General features: G+C 45.4%; 1 protein-coding gene across 1 annotated transcript in view; it reads right to left on the bottom strand.

The window, feature by feature from the left end:
• Positions 1 to 8344, bottom strand: part of ASB3 (ankyrin repeat and SOCS box containing 3) — a 115313-nt gene extending 106969 nt beyond the window's left edge. Inside the window, exon 1 of the mRNA XM_014595090.3 lies at positions 8305 to 8344. The gene's annotated coding sequence lies outside the window, so the exon portion shown is untranslated. The remainder of the gene's footprint in view (positions 1 to 8304) is intronic.
• Between the last annotated feature and the right edge of the window lie 68 nt (positions 8345 to 8412).

Below are 8412 nucleotides of genomic sequence, written 5' to 3' on the forward strand. Positions count from 1 at the left end.
ATTATTAGACTTTATATTTAGCTTGTACCAAGCTGAATGAGTCTGTTCCTCAAAGACTTAAGTTATATATCTGATTATGCTAGTAAAATTCCTTTAATGCAAATGCAGTTACTCTGGTATAGCTTATTGCCATATGCTTTACATCAGCATAACTGGGTTCATATTAGCACTTCTACTAATGCAACTACCTTCACACCTACAGCCATGTTATACCAGTACAACTAAATTGTAGATAAATTGGTAAATCTCTTTACCAAAACATTTTGCACATGGCTTACCATACTGTACTGTCTTCATCTCAAATTCTACACCAATACATATTGAAAGAAGTATTTTTAGTTAACTGAAAACTCTTCACAGGTTTAAACAAACACAGGCCTTGATAAAACTGAACAGCAGTTCTCAATTCAAACTTTGTGGCATATAGAGCCCAAACCCCTAAACCAAACAGCCCTGCTTTTAAAAAAAAATAGGATTTTGAACCACTAATTATTTTGAGGGATGAGGCAGAAGAAAGCAGGTATTTCTATAGGCATTTTCCCCAATGTTTTGGTTTTATTTTGCTCTTGTTTTTATACCCAAAATGTTGGTTTTGATTAGCTTCCAATAAAACATAAGCAAGGGTCTTTCAGAATTTTTCATGGTTTCCTGCCAGCCCACCTTGTGGGCTGTTTCCTAGCTATGAGGTTCTAGTAGTGGCCTGCCATATGGGCTGCTCCATAGTTGGTGCCCCATAGTTGGTGCCCCAAGGCTTCCCAACTCCTACAGGCCCTGCAAGCTTCAACATAACACCAGGATCTTAAGTCTTCTGCACTCTGAGTTTCAGAATGCCTGCCTAATAATCTAATGGAACAGACCAAGGTGAGCCCAGAGAATTATGGAATGATAATGACCCAGATCTCCCAGCCATTGTTGCTCTCTCATGTGAGCTGAGCCTCTCACCAAGATGGAGATGTCCCTGCTTGGCCTTCTTAAGAGCCACCTAGTATCCTTGAAGGCAGTGGAACAGATGTCCCAGTGAAGCACCCTTAATGAGTAGCCAACTGTGTATATTATTTCTACAATATACCCATCTGATAAAGACTTTCCTGCTTCTCACCACATAGGTCTGGTCTATACTGGAATACCATGCTGGTTCAACTACAGAGGCATAGATAAGGAAGAACTCCACTCTCAGTACGAATGCAGTTACACCAAAAAGAAGCCGATTTCTACTGGGTATAGCTAACCTACTTAAATCATGGTTTCACAGTTTTTGTGGAAACTGCGAAAAATGGTGATTGATGCCAAAATTTCCCACAGAATCAACCCCTGCAAAAAATGCTTACTGGAATACAAAGAAAGCACAGCAATCACCGCAGCCTTGGAGCCCATGATCTGAGTGAGAACTACTGAGAGGCTAAGCTAGTGACAGACTAAGCAAAGGTGCCAGTCAGGAAAGCAAAAGTGTTTCAGTGCCATCTTTTAAGAAGATGGATGTACTGCAGCAATGCTGCAGTCCAAAAATAAGCAAAAAAAATGACCAAAAAAATCAAAACACTTTCAGCTAGGACCATGTAATACAGTTCCTTGGTGGTAAAGTGTTGCGTTCATCTTGCAGCGTGACTCTGGATGTATCAAAGAAAAACAGCATTGATCGGCAGTTAGAGTCTGAATCTTATATAAAGCAAAAGCCTACAGGGGGTGAAGGTCAGAGTGAGAAACAAGCAACAATGTCCTCAATGCTTAAAAGAACCATTGAAAGCAGTTTAACAAGCAAAGCTACACTTGAGCTAGGGACACATTCACAGACACCAACGTACCTCTGGAGAAAATTAATAACCCAACACTAAAGGACTACTTGAATAAGCACGTGCCAAATGCTGGCAGTTTCCCCGTGTGCAAACAAGCTCTGCCAGGGTTATCTACAAGCTTTGCCAGATAATAGCTTCACATGTTCAGTCCACAAAATATGAATTGTTAGAATTAGAGCTGTCAAATTATTACAAAACTTGATCGCAATTAGTTGCGTGATTAAAAAAAAATTAGTTGGCAATTAATTGTAATTTTAATTGCACAGCTAAAAACTCAAAATTATCTACAGAAAAACTCAAATTAATGCATGGGCCCCACATGCATTAATTTTTGTGCAGGGCAGAAGCAAGCTGCCGCTGCATGCTGGGTTCTGCGCTCCACTGCCAAGCCATCCCCTGCCTGCCCTGCGGTGAGAGGCACGTGGAATATTAAGTACTACCAGCAATTTTTGTGTAACGAGCTTTAAGTCACACCCAGAACACAGCGTATGCTTAAACTACACAATCTCTTAAAACAGGGCGACACTGAAGATCAAGTTAGGCTTGCGGCTGAAAACGTGGGCTGGTTCACGGGGCTTCTAACGTGGTCTGAAAGTCAGCAGGCTTTGATTCACCAAAAACACAACAAGCTGATGGATTTGATAAATTGGGTTGAAGACATAGCATCACAACTATCAAACTGAAAACCAGTGGAGGCAAGAACTGTTCCTTGCAACAGCTGCATAGTTGAATTAGTACTACAAGTACAATTAGTCACTACCACAGGGGCAGGCAATTATTTCAGTTGGAAGGCCACTTAACAAGTTTTGGTCAGCTGTTGAGCCCTTTGACAAGCGCCCAACCCCCCTGGTCATCATTTTAGGACCCCAAATCCCCTAACCCCTGACCTTTGCCACCAGAAGTCCTTCCTCTTGTCCCTGAAAGTACTGCTTTTGTGAAGGGGGCTTGCCATCTTGCACCCAGAAGATGTGTGGGGTATAGGTGGGTGCAGTGTTTGTGGGGTGTGTGATTGTGTGTGGGGTAGAGTTTGAAGGTATGATGGGGTGTGCATGGGAACCCTCTGCCCATGCCCCAATGAGCTGGTCAGCACCTGCCCCTGGCCTGCAGCACCTCCCTGCCATCACCAACAGCACACAGCCCCAGCCTGCCCTGCACCTGCTCCACACCACCTGGCCATGGCACATCCTGCTGCCCCATGGGCATGCAGCGGGGCTGAGGAAGCTTCTGGCTGCCACCACAGCTGGCCTCAGCCCTGCAGTACTGGCAGGGAACCTTGTGTGCAGCCCCAACTTAGTGCGCCCTGTACCTACTGTGGACTCATCTGCCCAGGCTCATTAGTGGCAGCAGCGGTGGTGCCGGGCAGAAACTGTTGCTCAGCGCAGGAGAAAAGAGGTCCCTCCCCCTGACTGCTGCCAAGCAGTTCTTGGTGCACCCACCTGGAGCCTGCAGTATGCTGGGCTGCCCTGCAGCTCCACTGCCATCACCACCACCCCTGGGCTGCCCAAGACAGCAGTGGTGACAGTACAGGGCAGCCCAGTGGGATGCAGGCTCTGGACAGCTGCACCAAGAACTGCCCAGGAGCAGCAAGAGGGAAGAGTTGCTTTTCCCCCCATGCCAAGCAACAGTTTCTGCCTGGCAGCTGTCACCACTGCTAAGCCTGGACACAAGAGTCTGGAGCAGGCATGGGGCGTGCCGGGTTGGGGCTGCATGGGCGTGTCTCCGCCAGTACTGCAGGGCTGGGGCCAGTAACGGCGGCAGCTGGAAGGAGCCACCGCTAAGTAGGCTGCCTAGAAAGGCAGTCCAGCTGCGGAGTCACCTCAGCCCCACTGCGTGCCCAGGGGGGCAGCAGGACGCTCCACGACCTGGCAGTGCCTGGGCCAGGCAAAACCAAGAAACCTGCTGCTGGCTGCACAAAGCCCCTCTGTGGGGCAGATCTGGTCCATGGGCCATATTTTGCCCACCCCTACATTACCACCAGTTTAAAAAAAAACAGCTGCCTCCTTTACAGCTGCCTCCTTTTTCTAGTGCTGTTCACATTTTTTACCCAAATCAGGTACCTTTTTTGAGTTTTGACACACAGCTTCTTAAATCAATCCCTGGATGGCAGAAAGAGCACAACGAATGTGCTGCTTACATGAACTTTATCACAGAATGCCAGATGCCTTTGACTATCACTGCGTTTTGGGAGTCTGTTTCTTGTTTCTGACCAGTTTCCATAACTCTACAACTTTTCTAATGCTGCCTTATAATTCCAGCCAATTCAGTAGATGCACAACATGGAATCTCAGTGTAAGGATAAGTGTTCACACTGTGGAGAGAAAACTTCTGCTGCAACTGCTGGTGGATGCTGCATGTTAGCAGTTAACGTGAATGGTTTCTATCAAAGTTAGCATCATTTAGTATTTCTGAACTTTTTGTAGAATGCTACAAATAATATAAGTTACAGTTCATATTGTATATACATTTATATTCATAATATATTTAAATTTAGATGTAAATGTAATACTTACATTTATAATAATGTGGTAATTTATATGATATTTCTGCAGAATTTGCCATTTAATTATGCAGGTTTTGTGCCTCAGCTAATCAGCAGCAAGTGATGGGGCAACCAGAACTCCTCTGCCAATCTGCAGCAAGGAGCAGGGTCGCTGTTAAATGCCCACAAAATCAGCTTTGCATGCCACAAGCAGGCCATGAAAATCCCTTTGTCTTGCTACAATTTAGGTCCCTAGGTAAAACTACCATACTCCTATCTGGAAAGAAAAATAACTGTACTGGTATAGGCCAGCATCTCCACCAGAAAGTACTTGCTAATACAACTATATATATAGTGGGCATTTAACAGCGACCCTACTCCTTGCTGCAGATTGGCAGAGGAGTTCTGGTTGCCTCATCCCTTGCTGCTGATTATATATATATATATATATATATATATATATATATATATATATACACATACACATACATACATACCAATAAAATCAACCTAGTATAGCAGAGCTGGCAAAATTATTGTTTTTTTTCTGCATTCTAGATAAAATAAGCTGGACACTACAATACTGACAAGAAGACTTATTTGTACAGCTATTAGTACAGAGATAACAAAAAGAATAACTGAAGTGCCCCCCAACTGAAACAGAAACACCCTAAATAGCAGCCCCCTGCTAAGGAGAACTGGCTTATCAAGAGAAAAATTCTCCCACAACAAAGTCACCTGGTAGAAATCAAACTAACTGGGCTAATCTGGAGATGTTATGACAGAGGAAACTAGAAGATTGTGTAAAAAGGGAGCTCAGGAAGATGGGAGTTGCAGCACAAGCCTGATCTAGAAGGAGTAAAACCTGTCTACCTGGACACAGAGGACCCTTAAAAAAAAAAAGTAAATTTTAGGCCAGAACTTTCACTCCACTGCATCAGCCCCTCCCCATGCGGCAGCATGACAGGGCTCACTGACATGGGTACAGCTGGCAACAGCAATGCTTGGGCCTCACTCCAGCCAAAGCAAGATGCCAACATCTTCCATTCCCTCTCAATGCAATTCCTGAGAACATGCAAAAGGTGTTGATGAATCTTTGTAAAAATTATGCTAGTTTTAGCACCTGATCATTTGGACCAGGATAACAAAGGGGTTTTGGACATCAAGTCTTTATACTAAGAAGCCCATAATTCAGGGCTAGGGTTACCATATTTCCAGGATCAAAAAAGAGAACACGCACGCGCACACACACTTGCCAGGGCTCACACAGAGTACGTGACCCCCAACAGCCAATCAGCCTGCTGCTCCCAGATCCAAGCTGTTCATGCCCGGGAAAAGTGGAGGGAAAGTAAAAATCTGGACATTTGCTCACATTTTAAAAACCCACCTGGACATGAGAACAGGAGGCCAAAAAAAAGGACATGTCCGGGAAAACTGGAATGTGTGGTAACCCTAATGTTGCCTTAATTCTACACAGCTTCAGTAAGCCCTGGACCTAGAATCAATGTTTCAATTCCCTCCCAGAAGTCTGGCAAGTTTCCAGTAGAGGGAGCTCAATCAAGTCTGCAGCAACAAATAAATATCACACCAATCATTTTAAAAGAAATACATTCTGCTGAACACATCTTTAAAAAGTCATCTGGGGCTGCTATTTCTTTAAAACTGCAAACAGGGCATCAAACAGGTGTCATTAATGTAATAATTATCATTAAGCATTACAGGGGTGAACAACCTATGGCCTGTGGGCTGGACCCAGCCTATGGAGCTGTTTGATTCAGCCCACAGATGTGGGGCTTCAGCAGTAGGTGCTCTCTCTCTGCCCTGCTGCAGGGACAAGCAGCTGTGGCAGCTGGGTCCTAGAAACCTCCTACCTGCCCACCTCTAACCCAAAGTGGTTCAGTAAAGCCCACAAACAAAAATGGTTGCACTACTTTTGAGTATTCAAATGAGGAAGAATAATGCACTATTCAGTGTTGGTGACCCAGTTCTCACTCACTCACAGGGATATACAGTGAGCAACAGAAAGTAAATAAAACTTATTTGCATGGTTTTTCAGTGTATGATAGTTTTTAAGCAAATACAATAATTTTGAGCTTCCAACATGATAATTTCATATTTAAGACCTAGCAGCACAGTCTATTTGAAGCTCCTGAACTGGGCTGAGCCTGGGCCTGGAAAGCAGCTCCCCTAGGCATGGCTATTCCCCGCATTTTACTATCTGCTTGCTAGTCATTATGGAACGTGATTAATAGGAACTCTGCCATTAAAATTTCAAGTCTGAAAAAGGCATTTAGAAAAACTAATTAAAAAAATGATAACACCACACACAACTGGCCCCATTTACTGCATCATGTATAATCATTGACATGCAAGCCAAGCTGGTGTAAAATACTACTAGTCTGTTTGGTAGACTGCTATTCTAAATGACCACACAGGGCAGAATAATACTGACTCAATTCAAATGAACAGAAGAATTGGGAGTCCTGATTTAACACTTCAAGGGGAGGGAAAGGAAGCAAAGCTGGAAATAAACTGACAAATGTCTATTTGATGGCAATACTACAAGTACACAGACACTGTACCCTACAGCCTAGCATAGAGACACACAAGCTAGCTTTAAATAAGCACATGAGAAGCGACAAAGCCACACCAGCACAAAGCTCCAGGCAGGCATTTAATTAACCTGCTTCCCAGTTTTTGTTTAGACCAGGGGTGGGCAATTATTTTGGGCGGTGAGCTGCTTACTAAATTTTGGCAACATGACAGGCAGCCAAGGGCAGATAAATATTAATTTTCTAAATGTTTGAGGGGCCCCATGGGCCACATAGAATGGCCTGGCGGGCTGCATTTTGCCCATCCCTGGTTTAGACTGAAATTTGTAGCACATATAGCTCTTAAGTTTCTCCAATAGCATTAATTTGGACACAAGGCATGTGGCATATATGGTATGCATGGCAAATTATAATACATAAGATTAAACTGATGGAAAAAAATTCATACGTAGGCATCCTGACTGAATTAAGAGCACGGGAGCAACTTAACTTTTGGGGCATGACCTCTTTCAAACTCCTGATTTCGCTCTCAAATCAAACCTGGCTCTAATCACTCCGGTGTAACCTGGGAATAACTCAGCTGATGTCCCAAGAACCCAAGTACCCGCCTATGCAAAGTTACAATGGCATCACTAGTTCTTAAAACAAATCTATTTAAATGGCACATTCCCCTGTGTCGACGCTTTTGCATTTGCTCTCAACTAACCTTGAACTGGTTAAATTTATTCCAAACGACTCCCATAAGGGTTCTCTCTCTCTCCCATTCACACAGGGTTGGTTTCACACGCACACATGAATGAACACACACACACGGGTGGCTAGTACTGTCTGACACGGGAAGAGATGAAGGCAACCAACTCCATTTCAGTGCCCGGCCGTGGCCCTGAAGAATAGCACTCCTTAAAGGCTCAGTGCCACAATACAGGTACTCCTCACTTAACATCATCCCATTTAGCATAGTTTCGTTATTGCGGCGCCGATCTAGTCGAGAACATACTCAAGCCATGCAATGTTCTGTTAGCTGCCACGTACTAGTAGGCAACTACTGTGACGTAACTGGATTTGCTGAAAGTCACATTTTTCAAGAACGTCGTTAAGCAAGGGGCAGCTGCATTAGCAGCCCACTGAACTCGGTCCTGTGCGACCCTTCCCCGGGGAAGGTTTATGGCCAGTGCGATATAGGAGAAAACAAGCAGGCCCAGGGCCTCGCACCTGCCCCTTGGGAAGTGCGGCGAAGGCGCCAGCACCAAGCAGTTCCGCGCCCGAAGTTCCACACGTCACGCCCCCCTGCGCATGCGCTGCCAGTCCAGCCAGGCTGCAACGGCCGCGGCCTGTTTCTCGCCCCCCAGCTCTGGGGCACGGGGGCGGACAGGTCGAGCCGCCGCTGCCGCCGGAGCGTACGACGAAGGCGGAGGCGGCCCCAACCCCAACCAACTGCTGCCCTTTCCCCCACCCCTTACCGGGCTCAACCACCACCCACCGGAGAAACCGCCCACGTTGACAGACTGCGTGACCAGGATGTTGATGCCCTCAACGCCCCGGATGTTGACGCTACCCCCCCCCAATTACCACTGGCCCGGAAGTGACA

The sequence above is a fragment of the Alligator mississippiensis genome, chromosome 1 (assembly GCF_030867095.1).
Source record: "Alligator mississippiensis isolate rAllMis1 chromosome 1, rAllMis1, whole genome shotgun sequence".
Taxonomy (NCBI): Eukaryota; Metazoa; Chordata; order Crocodylia; family Alligatoridae; genus Alligator; species Alligator mississippiensis.